This window comes from Hyla sarda, chromosome 7 (genome assembly GCF_029499605.1).
Source record: "Hyla sarda isolate aHylSar1 chromosome 7, aHylSar1.hap1, whole genome shotgun sequence".
Classification (NCBI taxonomy): Eukaryota; Metazoa; Chordata; class Amphibia; order Anura; family Hylidae; genus Hyla; species Hyla sarda.
The window spans coordinates 29,860,634-29,877,780 of record NC_079195.1 but is presented as its reverse complement, the minus strand read 5'-3'; the positions used below and the strand labels follow the sequence as shown (position 1 = coordinate 29,877,780).

At 41.2% G+C, this 17,147-nt stretch overlaps 1 protein-coding gene across 1 annotated transcript in view; it reads left to right on the top strand.

Annotated features, from left to right (window-relative positions):
* Positions 1-2,788: 2,788 nt before the first annotated feature.
* The window catches only part of LOC130281698 (uncharacterized), a 34,963-nt gene continuing 20,604 nt past the window's right edge, over positions 2,789-17,147 (top strand). The window contains exon 1 of the mRNA XM_056529201.1: positions 2,789-2,920. The gene's annotated coding sequence lies outside the window, so the exon portion shown is untranslated. The remainder of the gene's footprint in view (positions 2,921-17,147) is intronic.

Genomic DNA, 17,147 nt, shown 5'->3' with positions numbered 1-17,147 from the left:
ATTGACTCTGTAGAGAGAGTATGTACTCTATAGATCTGTACAGACTATGGACTCTGTATAGATCTGTACAAAGTAGGGACTCTATATAGATATGTATAGACTATGGACTCTATAGATCTGTACAAGCTATGGACTCTATATAGATCTGTACAGACTATGGACTCTATATAGATCTGTATAGACTATGGACTCTGTATAGATCTGTACAAAGTAGGGACTCTATATAGATATGTATAGACTATGGACTCTATATAGATATGTATAGACTATGGACTCTATATAGATCTGTACAGACTATGGACTCTATATAGATCTGTACAGGCTATGGACTTTATATAGATCTGTACAGACTATGGACTCTGTATAGATCTGTACAAAGTAGGGACTCTATATAGATATGTATAGACTATGGACTCTATATAGATATGTATAGACTATGGACTCTATATAGATCTGTACAGACTATGGACTCTATATAGATCTGTACAGACTATGGACTCTATATAGATCTGTACAGACTATGGACTCTATATAGATCTGTACAGACTATGGACTCTATATAGATCTGTACAGACTATGGACTCTATATAGATCTGCACATATTATGGACTCTATATAGATCTGTACAGACTATGGACTCTGTATAAATCTGTACAAAGTAGAGACTCTATATAGATATGTATAGACTATGGACTCTATAGATCTGTACAAGCTATGGACTATAGATCTGTACAGACTACGGACTCTATATAGATCTGTACATATTATGGACTCTATATAGATCTGTATAGACTATGGACTCTATATAGATCTGTACAGACTATGGACTCTATATAGATCTGCACATATTATGGACTCTATATAGATCTGTACAGACTATGGACTCTGTATAAATCTGTACAAAGTAGAGACTCTATATAGATATGTATAGACTATGGACTCTATAGATCTGTACAAGCTATGGACTATAGATCTGTACAGACTACGGACTCTATATAGATCTGTACATATTATGGACTCTATATAGATCTGTACAGACTATGGACTTTATATAGATCTGTACAGACTATGGACTCTGTATAAATCTGTACAAAGTAGGGACTCTATATAGATATGTATAGACTATGGACTTTATATAGATCTGTACAGACTATGGACTCTATAGATCTGTACAGACTATGGACTTTATATAGATCTGTACAGACTATGGACTTTATATAGATCTGTACAGACTATGGACTTTATATAGATCTGTACAGACTATGGACTCTATATAGATCTGCACATATTATGGACTCTATATAGATCTGTACAGACTATGGACTCTATATAGATCTGTACAGACTATGGACTCTATATAGATCTGTACAGACTATGGACTCTATATAGATCTGTACAGGCTATGGACTCTATATAGATCTGTACAGGCTATGGACTCTATATAGATCTGTACAGACTATGGACTCTATATAGATCTGTACAGACTATGGACTCTATATAGATCTGTACAGGCTATGGACTCTATATAGATCTGCACATATTATGGACTCTATATAGATCTGTACAGACTATGGACTCTATATAGATCTGTACAGACTATGGACTCTGTATAAATCTGTACAAAGTAGAGACTCTATATAGATATGTATAGACTATGGACTCTATAGATCTGTACAAGCTATGGACTCTATAGATCTGTACAGACTATGGACTCTATATAGATCTGTACATATTATGGACTCTATATAGATCTGTATAGACTATGGACTTTATATAGATCTGTACAGACTATGGACTCTGTATAAATCTGTACAAAGTAGGGACTCTATATAGATATGTATAGACTATGGACTTTATATAGATCTGTACAGACTATGGACTCTATACAGATCTGTACAGGCTATGGACTCCATTCACCTATGCACCTGTGATATTAGGAACACAAAGCGTCACTGCTGCCACACTACAATACTGATCACTTATAGATCTTACATAATGGCGCTAAGCTTTGCACTGCCAATGGTTTTGATGTGACCAGTGTGTGATGTTATGATTAGTGTTGAGCGGCATAGGCCATATTCGAATATTCGTCATATATTCGCTAAATTCGCATATTCGTAATATTCACGTTTTATTTTCACATATGCGAAAATTCGCGTATGCGAAAATTTGCATATGCGAAAATTCGCACGCCAGTCTCACACGGTAGTATTAGAGCCTTCTTTACACCACACAAGCTGGAAGCAGAGAGGGGTGATCACTGTGATGTGTACTGTGAAAAAAATAAAATAAAAAATGAGTATTCGTAATTACGAATATATAGTGCTTTATTCGCGAATATTCGCGAATTCGCGAATATACGATATTCGCTAATAAAATTCGCATTGCGAATATACGCGAGCAACACTAGTTATGATTGTGTTCACACTGGACTGTATGCACTTTTATGCTTTGTACCCACAGAATCCTGACAGCCCCTATGGCACAGAGAGGAGCAGGTGAACCACTGGTGTCTCCATCCTTGTGTTAGTTGTTGACACGAGGAATGGTGTTCCTGGTTGAGGAGGAGGAAGTGTTAGTCAGAGGTGGCCATGTATGGTATCCTGTATCTGGGTGGATGTTGAGTGCTGTGGCTCGGGGAGCATTATACTGAAGCATCTGTAGGTGGAGTTTTGGGGGAGAGTCCATATAAACCCTGTGCTTTGGTGTCTTGGCAAATGTGTACATGAGAGAAACTGATAAAGAAATGTGTTGGAGCTTAATAGATCTACAATAGGGAACTGTACAGGGACCATCGAGCCATCCTTCAAGAAGGGCCAAACTAGTTGGCATATTAGGAAAAGTTATCCCTCCAATCTAGTGATATCCCCCTTGGAAACAAATACGTCTGCATCAGAATTTAGAATACGTCAGAACCACGGTAAGAGGTTTATTTTTTGGGTTTTGTATGTCTCTACGATTTTTGGGCTTCCTATGTTTTCATTATTTGTTGGTGATTTTAGATGTAAGTTTTGATACAAGCTACATTTTAGCGCTCTGCATTTCCAACAACCATGTGGTGCGAAGGAATAAAGGGCCATAACCCCTGAATCATGGGCGCAATAAAGGGACATACTCCCCTGAATAAAAGGAAGAATAAAGGGAGGAAATAGGGTCATACTCCCCTGAATAAAAGGAAGAATAAAGGGAGGAAATAGGGTCATACTCCCCTGAATAAAAGGAGAAATAAAGGTCATACACCCCTGAATAAAAGGACGAATAAAGGGTCATACTCCCCTGAATAAAAGGAGAAATAAAGGGTCATACACCCCTGAATAAAAGGAAGAATAAAGGGTCATACTCCCCTGAATAAAAGGAGAAATAAAGGGTCATACACCCCTGAATAAAAGGAGAAATAAAGGGTCATACTCCCCTGAATAAAAGGAAGAATAAAGGGTCATACTCCCCTGAATAAAAGGAGAAATAAAGGGTCATACACCCCTGAATAAAAGGAGAAATAAAGGGTCATACTCCCCTGAATAAAAGGAAGAATAAAGGGTCATACTCCCCTGAATAAAAGGAGAAATAAAGGGTCATACACCCCTGAATAAAAGGAGAAATAAAGGGTCATACACCCCTGAATAAAAGGAAGAATAAAGGGTCATACTCCCCTGAATAAAAGGAGAAATAAAGGGTCATACTCCCCTGAATAAAAGGAGAAATAAAGGGTCATACACCCCTGAATAAAAGGAAGAATAAAGGGTCATACACCCCTGAATAAAAGGAGAAATAAAGGGTCATACTCCCCTGAATAAAAGGACGAATAAAGGGTCATACTCCCCTGAATAAAAGGAGAAATAAAGGGTCATACTCCCCTGAATAAAAGGAGAAATAAAGGGTCATACACCCCTGAATAAAGGGAAGAATAAAGGGTCATACACCCCTGAATAAAAGGAAGAATAAAGGGTCATACACCCCTGAATAAAGGGAAGAATAAAGGGTCATACACCCCTGAATAAAAGGAGAAATAAAGGGCCATACTCCCCTGAATAAAAGGAAGAATAAAGGGTCATACTCCCCTGAATAAAAGGAAGAATAAAGGGTCATACACCCCTGAATAAAGGGAAGAATAAAGGGTCATACACCCCTGAATAAAAGGAGAAATAAAGGGTCATACTCCCCTGAATAAAGGGAAGAATAAAGGGTCATACACCCCTGAATAAAGGGAAGAATAAAGGGTCATACACCCCTGAATAAAAGGAGAAATAAAGGGTCATACACCCCTGAATAAAGGGAAGAATAAAGGGTCATACACCCCTGAATAAAAGGAGAAATAAAGGGTCATACACCCCTGAATAAAGGGAAGAATAAAGGGTCATACACCCCTGAATAAAGGGAAGAATAAAGGGTCATACACCCCTGAATAAAAGGAGAAATAAAGGGTCATACACCCCTGAATAAAGGGAAGAATAAAGGGTCAAACACCCCTGAATAAAAGGAGAAATAAAGGGTCATACACCCCTGAATAAAAGGAGAAATAAAGGGTCATACTCCCCTGAATAAAAGGAGAAATAAAGGGTCATACTCCCCTGAATAAAAGGAAGAATAAAGGGTCATACACCCCTGAATAAAAGGAGAAATAAAGGGTCATACACCCCTGAATAAAAGGAGAAATAAAGGGTCATACTCCCCTGAATAAAAGGAAGAATAAAGGTCATACACCCCTGAATAAAAGGAAGAATAAAGGGTCATACACCCCTGAATAAAAGGAGAAATAAAGGGCCATACACCCCTGAATAAAAGGAGAAATAAAGGGTCATACTCCCCTGAATAAAAGGAACAATAAAGGGTCATACACCCCTGAATAAAGGGAACAATAAAGGGTCATACACTCTCAAATAAAGGGAAGAATATTTTGCCATAAACCCCCGAATAAAGGGCCATACAGCCCCAAATATCTAAATATCTGCAGCTATTCCCCATGCAGCACATTACCACAGTCAGAAATTATTCATCTTTAGCAACAGGCAGTGAAAAGGTGGGAAAACTTTTGCAACCAACTGTTCATTTTGTATTGCTCCAATGTATATAAACATAATCATAAACATATTAAAATGAAGTGAAGACTGATGGAAGATTTTTAAAGCAAGAATTTGGAAAGATAGATGTATTATAGAATAATTATAGTAGAAAGAAAAAAAAAAATATATATATATGTGTGCGTGAATGGTAAGACCGCACCGAGGACCACCCTACATACTTGTGGTTGCCCAGGATGAATGAACAGCAATTCCAACAAATCACCGCACGTTTCGGCAATATGTTTGATAAAGGCTATTGCCGAAACGTTGCATTTTACTTGGGAATAAAACCGCCAGCTTTTTTTGATCCAAGACCTACTTGTGCAGTGATTTGTTGGCATTGAGATATATATATATATATATATATATATATATATACACATATATATATAAATTTTCATTCATTCAGTTATTTATTATTATTTTTATGTTTTTTTCAAGAGTTTGCATACCCCTATATTCATTTCGGTCTGTATTTTCCCAACCAGGGCATGCGGCAAAGTTTTTCTAGTTACAGAAATTTACCCATAAAATGTGCTATGGGCCCACACTGTTATAGCAGTGTTTCACAACCAAGGGGCCTCCAGCTGTTGCAAAACAACTCCCGTCATGTAGTTTTGCAACAGCTGGAGGCATTCTGATTGGGATACAGTGATTTAGGTGGTGTGCACATTCCGTGTCCAGCAGGTGCCGTTAATATTAATCGGCACTAGGACCGTCCGCACTTGCACCGTCCCCATTGACGGCAATGCAGTCTGGCAGTTCCTATTCAATACACTTAATAAATATAGGGGTATGCACGCAAAAAAAATTAATTGACATGTTCTCTCTTTTGGCGCGTCCAGAATCCTGTGCATGGTGCAGCAGAATCCCATTGAAAACAACTGGAGTCTGCTGCAAGGGAAATTATTAAATAAATAAAAATAATAAATAATAAATAAAATAAATAATTTATTAATTGATTATTCCAGATATTCCTCAGTGTGCACATACCATAATTTGGTTCGGTAACGAAGGCCACATGGCGATTTAGGCTTTGACATGGGTTGCTCAGCCAAGGATCGCTGTTTTTTGCTCCCTGAATTGTGCCATGTTTGCAGGTTATGGAAGTCAATGGGGCGGTAACGTCGTATCCCACAAGTGATTGTTGGGTCAAGGGGTACTTGCAGGTTGCGACATGACCCCCATTCCCTTAGATTACCTTGGATGTAGCATGACGTGAGCGCTAAGGTCACTTAACAAATCAGTAAATGGGCGAATTGTTTAATCCCCAATGTTGTACTATGCGAAGATCTCAGATCTGTATAGCACTTAGTGAATTCGTTACAATGTGTCGGTTTCTTTGTGACGTCATCGCGAGATTCCCCTCTGCTTTCCTTTTTCGGGACGATGAGTGATTTGTTAACTGTGAACCCGAAGGAGATCCCTGCTGAGCAGAAGTGACACCGGTTCATACACGAGGACCTTCAATGACTCATAGTCATAGTCTGATCACCGGCGCTGAAGGGGTTATCCAGGATTACAAAGAACATAAAAAACATAGCTACTTTCTCCCAATAAAACAGCGCCACAACTGTCCTCAGGCTGTATTTGGTATAACAGCTGGGCGCTATTCACATCATTGAAACTGAGCTGTAATACCATGGTCAGCCTGAGGACTAGAGTGGCGCTCTATCTGGAAGTATGCCATGTTTTTTTAATCCTGGATAACTCTATTAAAAACATCTCCCCTATCCACAAGACAGGGCCTGACTCTCCCCACTGAACACTTGTATTTCCAATGTAAATCTATATATATAAAACTAAATGTGTGTGTGTATGTATGTCTGTGTATATGTGTGTGTGTATGTGTACGTGTGTATATGTGTGTGTGTATGTGTGTATGTGTATATGTACATGTACGTGTGTGTATATGTGTGTGTATGTATATGTGTGTGTGTGTGTATGTATGTCTGTGTATATGTGTGTGTATGTGTACGTGTGTATATGTGTGTGTGTATGTGTGTATGTGTATATGTACGTGTGTGTATATGTGTGTGTATGTATATGTGTGTGTGTGTGTATGTGTGTGTGTATGTGTACGTGTGTATATGTGTGTGTGTATGTGTGTATGTGTATATGTACGTGTGTGTATATGTGTGTGTATGTATATGTGTGTATGTATGTCTGTGTATATGTGTGTGTGTATATGTGTGTGTGTATGTGTGTATATGTGTGTGTATGTCTGTGTATATGTGTGTGTGTATATGTGTGTATGTATGTCTGTGTATATGTGTGTGTGTATATGTGTGTGTGTATGTCTGTGTATATGTGTGTGTGTATATGTGTGTGTTTATGTATGTGTGTATGTGTGTGCATGTGTGTGTGTATGTATGTTTCGGCATCACGTCCAAATGGCTAAAGATATTAACATGAAACTTGACCACATGTTACTTTTATGTCAACAACAAACATAGGATAGGTGATTTAACCCTTACTCACCCCCATTTTCCAGGGGTGGGGTTTTTGTTTAAAGTCCCATACAAGTCTATGGGAAATATATGTTACTGCATAACTTCCAAACGGCTGGAGATATTTCGATAATACTTGGTCACATGTTACTTATATGTCCACTCACAATATAATATAGTTAATTTAACCCTTAACTACCTCCTTTTGTGAGGGTCGGGGTTTTTGTTTAAAGTACCATGCAAATCAATGGGAAATGTATTTTCCCAAATAACTTCCGTACGGCTGGAGATATTTCAATAATACCTGGTTCACATATTACTTATATGTCAATTAAAAAGATATGATAGTTATATTAACCCTTACCTACAATCTTATATAAAAGATGGATTTTTTTTTCAAGTCCCATGCGAGTATATGGGACTTCCAGTACCTTACTCCACAAGCTCCGCTCTGCATCTCCTGGTGAATGTGGCAATCCGGCTTGCAAGCTACACCCCATCTCACAAAGACACAACCACATTTTAAGCCCCACCCTTTTTATTATCTACCCTTTTTGTGCATAGGTCTGGCTTGCAAATCACACCCAATCCCACAAAACCACGTCCCGTTCTATTTTCAGCTTACAATGGCCCTCATTTACTAAGAGTGTTGTGTAGGTTTCTTTGTGGGTTTTAATTCCCTACAATTTATTTTCCACGGTATTTACTAAGGTTTCCCTACATTTTCCACTTTCCATACACTTTCCTTTTTTTACACATGCTCTGATCTGTCGGGTTTTCCTCAGCTCAAATCCACCACATTTTATGTGGAAACCTTAGTAAATATGTTGGGTTTTTTGTGAAAATGTCGGGAACACGCCCCTTTTCGGAGAACACGCCCCCTTTTCATGGCGGCCACGCCCCTTTTTCATGTTTTCTTAGCAAAAGGGAGAGTTAGTCGGGAGTTTTTCAATTCTGGCGCACATTCTGGCGCACATTCTGGCACGGACAGAATTTGTGGCGCAGATTCTGGCGCAGACAGAATTTCTAACGCAATGCGACAGAATCTGGCGCACAACGCGACAAAACATGTCGGGTTTGCAATAGTAAATGAGGGCCAATATCTTCATCACAAATCAGTCCCACCTGAGGACAGGATATAAGGATGGGACATAAGGACGGGATATCAGGTCGGGATTTGAGGACAGGATATGAGGACGGGATATGAGGTCGGGATAAGAGGACGGGATATGAGGTCAAGAAAGGAGGATGGGAAATTAAATCGAGATAGGAGGTTGGGATATGAGGATGGGATATGAGGACAGGATATGAGGATGGGATATGATGAAGGCATATGAGGTCGAGATAGGAGGACGGGATGAGGTCAGGATAGGAAGTCGGGATAGGAGGTCAAGATATGAGGTCAGTATATGAGGACGGGATGAGGTCAGGATATGAGGACGGGATGAGGTCGGGATATGAGTACTGGATAGGAGGACGGGATAGGAGGTCGAGATATGAGGATGGGATATGAGGTCAGGATATGAGGTTGAGATATGAGGACGGGATATGAGGACGGGATATGAGGTTGAGATATGAGGTCAGGATAGGTGGTCGGGATATGACAACAATATATGAGGATAGGATTTGAAGTCAAAAGCTTCCTCCTTTGTTGATTTTCCTCCCCAACAAGTATTAGGAAGGAAAAACCGGGCAACGCCGGGTACTCAGCTAGTGTATATATATATATATATATATATATATATATATATATATATATATATTACCGTATATACTCGAGTATAAGCCGAGTTTTTCAGCACGATTTTTCGTGCTGAAAACACCCCCCTCGGCTTATACTCGAGTGAACTCCCCCACCCGCAGTGGTCTTCAACCTGCGGACTTCCAGAGGTTTCAAAACTACAACTCCCAGCAAGCCAGGGCAGCCATCGGCTGTCCGGGCTTACTGGGAGTTGTAGTTTTGAAACCTCCGGAGGTCCGCAGGTTGAAGACCACTGCGGCCTTCAACATCATCCAGCCCCCTCTCACCCCTTTTAGTTCTGAGTACTCACCTCCGCTCGGCGCTGGTCCGGTCCTGCAGGGCTGTCCGGTAAGGAGGTGGTCCGGTGAGGAGGTGGTCCGGGCTGCTATCTTCACCGGGGAGGCCTCTTCTAAGCGCTTCGGGCCCGGCCTCAGAATAGTCACGTTGCCTTGACAACGACGCAGATGCGTCGTTGTCTAGGCAACGGCTCTATTCCGGGCCGGAAGCGCGGAGAAGAGGCGCCCCCGGTGAAGATAGCAGCCCGGACCACCTCCTCACCGGACCACCTCCTTACCGGACAGCCCTGCAGGACCGGACCAGCGCCGAGCGGAGGTGAGTACTCAGAACTAAAGGGGGTGAGAGGGGGCTGGATGATGTTGAAGGCCGCAGTGGTCTTCAACCTGCGGACCTCCGGAGGTTTCAAAACTACAACTCCCAGCAAGCCCGGACAGCCGATGGCTGCCCGGGCTTGCTGGGAGTTGTAGTTTTGAAACTTCTGGAGGTCCGCATGTTGAAGGCCGCAGTGGTCTTCAACCTGCGGACCTCCGGAGGTTTCAAAACTACAACTCCCAGCAAGCCCGGACAGCCGATGGCTGCCCGGGCTTGCTGGGAGTTGTAGTTTTGAAACCTCTGGAGGTCCGCATGTTGAAGGCCGCAGCGGTCTTCAACCTGCGGACCTCCGGAGGTTTCAAAACTACAACTCCCAGCAAGCCCGGACAGCCGATGGCTGCCCGGGCTTGCTGGGAGTTGTAGTTTTGAAACCTCTGGAGGTCCGCAGGTTGAAGACCACTGAGGGCGAATGATGAGAAGAGGATGATGAAGGGGGGGGGGTGTGGGGATGATGAAGGGGGGTGGGGATGATGAAGGGGGGGGTGTGGGATGATTACAAGGGGATGATGAAGGGGGGATGTGTGGGATGATAAGGGGATGTGTGGGATGATGACAAGGGGATGATGAAGGGGGGATGTGTGGGATGATAAGGGGATGTGTGGGATGATGACAAGGGGATGATGAAGGGGGGATGTGTGGGATGATGACAAGGGGATGATGAAGAGGGGATGTGTGGGATAAGGGGATGTGTGGGATGATGACAAGGGGATGATGAAGGGGGGATGTGTGGGATAAGGGGATGTGTGGGATGATGACAAGGGGATGATGAAGGGGGGATGTGTGGGATAAGGGGATGTGTGGGATGATGACAAGGGGATGATGAAGGGGGGATGTGTGGGATGATGACAAGGGGATGATGAAGGGGGGATGTGTGGGATGATGACAAGGGGATGATGAAGGGGGGATGTGTGGGATGATAAGGGGATGTGTGGGATGATGACAAGGGGATGATGAAGGGGGGATGTGTGGGATGATAAGGGGATGTGTGGGATGATGACAAGGGGATGATGAAGGGGGGATGTGTGGGATGATAAGGGGATGTGTGGGATGATGACGGGGGGATGTGTGGGATGATGACAAGGGGATGATGAGGATGTTAATGACGGGTCTGGATGATGACAGGGGGGGATGAGGTATTTCCCACCCTAGGCTTATACTCGAGTCAATAACTTTTCCTGGGATTTTGGGTTGAAATTAGGGGTCTCGGCTTATACTCGGGTCGGCTTATACTCGAGTATATACGGTATATATTAATAAGCAACTGCGGTGAATTGAGATTCCTGGCAGCTGCTGTATGCATGGTGCCAGCAGATAATGCAGTATTTCCGCACCAGGGTGCCTCCAGCAGTTGCAAAACTACAACTCCCATCATGCCCGGACAGCCTTTGGCTGTCCGGGCATGCTGGGAATTGTAGTTTTGAAACAGCTGGAGGCCCCCTGGTTGGGAAACACTGAATATTGCTGTATTATTCAAAGAACTGCTGTTTGTGTGGGTGAGCAACTTTCAGTCGTGCACAAATCTTCCTAACATTAGTCAAATTGTGACCTAATTGTAATTGTTTCCTATGGAAAATTTTTTTTTTCTTTAATTTTTTTTCTTCATGCGTAAAAATCGCTATTCCAGTTTTATCATAAAAAAAAATGTTGCACAACTACAACTCCAAGCATGCCTGTCAGGGCATGCTGGGAGTTGTGGTTTTTGCAACAGTAGGAAGACCACTGATATAGACAATAGGTATCTCGGAGGATAATAGGCAGACTGGTTATTCAGTGATCCCCTCTTTATAGAGTTATGAATGGCAGATACTGGATTCATTGCAAGAACTTGACAGGTTGTATTAATCCGTAATAATCTTTGTGATTTGTCTCCTTTGTATCTGCCACCCTCACTTGTCGTAAGTAAGTGAACCCCCCCCCCCCCCTCTTAAATCTCTCTAACAAGCCGCCATGGCAGCGCTGAATGTACGGTAAATCACATATTTCTCTGTTATTTGCTGCCCTGGAAAGTGCTGATCTGTTATTCTGGGGAAGCGAGAAACATAAAGTAACACGGTGCGCAGTGAGGCGAGTCTGTCCCTGTATAGGAAATAATGAGCGAACAAGGGATGACACTCGTCTAGATTCACAGAAAAGGGACAAAAACATCCCGCAGAACAGTTAAAGGGGTACTCCGGAGGAAACAAAAAATGTTTTCAAATCAGCCGGTGCAAGAAAGTTATATAGATTTGTACATTACTTCCATTTAATAATCTTAATCCTTCATGTACTTATCAGCTGCTGTATGCTCCAGAGAAAGTTGTGTAGACCTTTCCAGTTTGACCACAATGCTCTCTGCTGACACCTCTGTCCATGTCAGGAACTGTCCAGAGCAGGAGCAAATCCCCATACCAAATCTTTCCTGACACGGACAGAGGTGGCAGCAGAGAGCACTGTGGTCAGACTGGAAAGAACCACACAACTTCCTCTGGAGCATAAAGCAGCTGATATGTACTGAAAGGATTAACAATATATTAACCCCTTTACGCATATGGACATTTATGAACGTCCGTAAGCGTCTCCTGAGGTATGATACGCGCTCAACAGGTGAGCGCGCATAATACCCGTGGGTTCCGGTTGCTATAAGCTACCAGGACCTGTGGCTAATGCCGGATATCGCCGATCGGGCTGATGTCCGGCATTAACTCTTTAGACGCGGCGATCAAAGTTGATTTCCGTGTCTGAAGTGAAAGTAAAAGCTTCCCGGCAGCTCAGTTAGGCTGATCGGGACCATCGCGGTAAAATTGCTATGTCCCGATCAGCTAGGACGCAGCAGGAGGTCCCCTCACCTGTCTCCTGAAATCTAGGCTTGAGCAATCAACCACCGATAACACTGATCCCTGCCATTGAATGCAATGGTAGTGATCAATGTATTGAATCAATGTACTGCATGTTATAGTCCCCTATGGGAGCTATAACATTGCGAAAAAAAAGTGGAAAAAAATAAGTTAATAAAAGTTATAGGAAATGTCCAGCGCAGACTTTTTCTATTCCGTCCTGTCCGGGCTGCAAAAAAAGACAAAACAAACTGTCACTTACCGGTACGTCACATGGCACTTCAGCCTATCACAGGCCGAGGCGGGATATCGCTGCGGCCGGTGATAGGCTGAAGCGCCGTGTGACGTCCCGGGCTAAAGGTAGTGGAAAGTTGACAGCCCGGCTGACCGATCAGCTGATGCGGAGCTCCGAGAGAACATATGGAGGTAAGTGAAAGTTTGTTTTGTCTTTTTTTGCAGCCCGGGCAGGATGGAATAGAAAAAGTCTGCACCGGACATCTTTAATAAAAGTTTGAATCCCCCCCCCCCCCCTTTTCCCCATAAAAAATAAATAAATGTGTGAATAAAAATAAACATATGTGGTATCGCCGCGTGCGTAAATGTCTGAACTATAAAAATAAATTGTTAATTAAACCACACGGTCAATGGCGTACGCGCAAACAAATTCCAAAGTCCAAAATAGCGTATTTTTGGTCACTTTTTATATCATGAAAAAATGAATAAAACGCGATCAAAAAGTCCGATCAATACAAAAATGGTACCGATAAAAACTTCAGATCACGGCGCAAAAAAATGAGCCCTCATACCGCCCCATACATGGAGAAATAAAAAAGTTATAGGGGTCAGAAGATGACAATTTTAAACGTATAAATTTTCCTGCATGTAGTTATGATTTTTTCCAGAAGTCCGACAAAATCAAACCTATATAAGTAGGGGATCATTTTAACCGTATGGACCTACAGAATAAAGATAAGGCGTCATTTTTACCGAGAAATGTACCGCGTAGAAATGAAAGTCCCCAAAATTTACAAAATGGCGTTTTTTCTTCCATTTTGTCACACAATTATTTTTTTTTCCATTTCGCCGTAGATTTTGGGGTAAAATGACTGATGTCACTGCAAAGTAGAATTGGTGGGTAAAAAAAAAAAGCCATCATATGGCTTTTTAGATGCAAAATTGAAAGTGTTATTATTTTTAGAAGGTGATGAGGAAAAAAACGAAAATGCAAAAACTGAAAAACCCTCCGTCCTTAATGGGTTAAAATAAAAATATATGTATATATATATATATATATATATATATATATATATATATATATTAAATAAATGATTATAATATATATTGTATAAATTATTAAATAGAAGTAATTTATAAATCTGTATAACTGTATAATCTGTATTCAGAATTAGAAAAACACATCTAATTTCTTCAGAAAAACAGTGCCACACCTGTCCTCAGGTTGAGGGTGGTGTTGCAGCTCAGTGAATGGAGCCGAGTTACAATACCCCACACAACCTGAGGGCAGGGGTGGTGCTGTTTTTGGAAGACATTATGAATAGTTTTTCTTTTTCCTTGATAACCTCTTTAAAGGGCCCCACATGTGTTCTCATTGCCTATATTTATATGTATTAGGCTATGTTCACACAGCAGAATATTTGCAGAATGTACAAGCACAGAGAACACGGGGCGACAATCCACAGAACATGCCAGCACTAGGGCCACTCGAAAATTCACTCCATGGACGATAATGCATTTCCGAGCAGATTCCGTGAATTGGAATATCCGCAGCAAATGTTTCCGCCTTGGAAATTTAGCTGTGTGTTTGGTGCAGCAGAATCCCATTGAAAACAATGGGACTCTGCTGCAACGGAATTTAAGAGCGGAAATTCCGTCATGTGATCATGGCCATAGAGTTATTTTCTATCTTCTAAAACAGTGTCCCAACCAGAGTGCCTCCAGCTGTTGCAAAACTACAACTCCCAGCATGCCCGGACAGCCAAAGGCCAACAGCCGGAGAACACTGGGCTCTAGAAATATGGCTTTATATTCCTTTAAGTTTTTATTTTGAAAGAGGTAATAATAATAGAAATGAAATATCTAACATAATAATTTTTATGATTTCAATAAATAAATGAATAAATAAATACATAAATACATACATGCATAAATAAATGAATAAATAAAAAAAATACATAAATAAATACATACATAAATAAATAAATAAATAAAATAAATTAATAAATTAATACATAATGAAAGAAAGAAAAAGAAAAATGTATAAATCTGCAATGATTTCTCGTGTTCTATAGTAGGTTCCCGGCTGTATCAGACGTTGCGCTGTTGCTGACTGACTTGTATTTGGCGCACTCTGCTGGTAAGTCATGATATGACAGCTCAATGGGGAAAGCTATCAGTCTGTAGAGGGGAGCTCTAAAATGCTAACATTTTCCAAGTGACCAATTTGATATTGGCTGAATGAATTTCCATTGTGACAAGTTATTTTAATGTGCTGTATATGAATACTATAATGTGTATAAATATTCCCCTCCCCCTCGTGGGACTCTTCTACATTTTGTCATTATATAACCATATTTTGCACTATCCAAGTACTGTGCATATACTGTAGTAAAAGTCTTATTTACGTCTATGTGAATTCCAGTTGGTAACAGTAGTAAAATGAGCATGAAATCCAAGGGGGGGGGGGGGGGGATGAATACTTATGCAAGGTACTGTATACGAACACATCCGATATGTTATATATATCCTTAATACAGTATGTGACATTGATAGGCTATCCACTTTTTTTTTATTAGCAGGGACGATTCTAAATTCTTGAAGCCCTGCAGCATTCATTTTTGCAAGAAACAGCGCCACTCTTGTCCATAGGCTGTATTTGGTATTGCAGCATAGCCTTATTCTGGGTTCACTGGATACAGTATGAGATACATTTGTCTGCGTAGGTGGATGTACACATCACAATGCGCTTCTCTTGGGGGGGATGTGGTGGGCTCCTGGCATATTTGATGTTCACCATAGATGTGCTCTGATTTACCATTTGTTTCCGAATGACAAGTTTCACCTAAAACCCCTTCCTTTTCCTTCCCGGGACCCTTAGCCGCAAAGCTGTATATATATATATATATATATATATATATATATATGTATATACTGTATATATATATGTATATATATATATATATATACAGTATATGTGTGTGTATATATATATATATATATATATATATATATACATACAGGATATATACACATATACATATATACTTTTATATATATATATATACTGTATATACATATATATATATAGATATATATATATAAATATCCAATAAGAACAGCACCTCCAGAAATAAATAGAAAAAAGAAATTCGGGGTGCCCGCATCATCTGAACCCCGGTCCACTGGTTCGGTGTGCTGCCTATATATTCTTTATATATATATATATATATATATATATATATACACACACTAGCTGTGTACCCGGTGTCACTCGATCTTCCTATCTAAACCTTGTAGGAGAGGAGAAGCAGCAATGAGACGCTTCCCCAGTCTCTTAAAGAGAATATCTGTCTGGTGAAGCAGCTCTTTGGGAAAGCTGTGTGGCAGGCATCCGGGCATGCTGGGAGTTATAGTTTTGCAACAGCTGGGGGGTCTTTTGGGGGAAAGGGTGAGAAATCAGTCTCGTACACTTGTCTCCCACTCCTTCCTGTTGACAATGCGTCTTTCATGTAAGATCTGAGAAGTCTTCTACGTATCCAGGAATGAGAGAAGGATCCACATACCAACGTCTTATCTCAGGAGGATCTCGCCCACAGAAGCCGCTCGTCTCTGGGCCCGACCTCAATAACACTCAGCTCAGGACGACATCTCGATGTTCTCCCAGGTGTGCGAACCACAAGGGGAAGGTTCTGCGCCGCTCGTTCTCTACGCGACCAGAGACGTCCTAAAATAATCTGCCGTCCGGTATCACGAAATGTTATTAGGCCAAGTTGGATTCTAACTAAAGCCGCACAACATTAGGGAGAAGCGATACGGCGATTATTGGGGTTCATTTTGTGTTAGTGATGTAATAAACAAATGGTGTCATGAGTCGTCTTCATGTGGTCACGACCATTAGGGTTACCACATTTCCAGACTGCCCTTAGGGGGCATTTACTTTCACTCACGCACATGATACAAGAACACACACACACACACATACACACACACTGATAACATATACACACACATACATACACACACATACACACACACACACACACACACACACACACACTGATAACATATACACACACACACACACATACACACACACACAGATAACACACATATATACACTAGCTAAGTACCCGGCGTTGCCCGGTTTTTCTTTCCTAATCCTTGTTGGGGAGGAAAA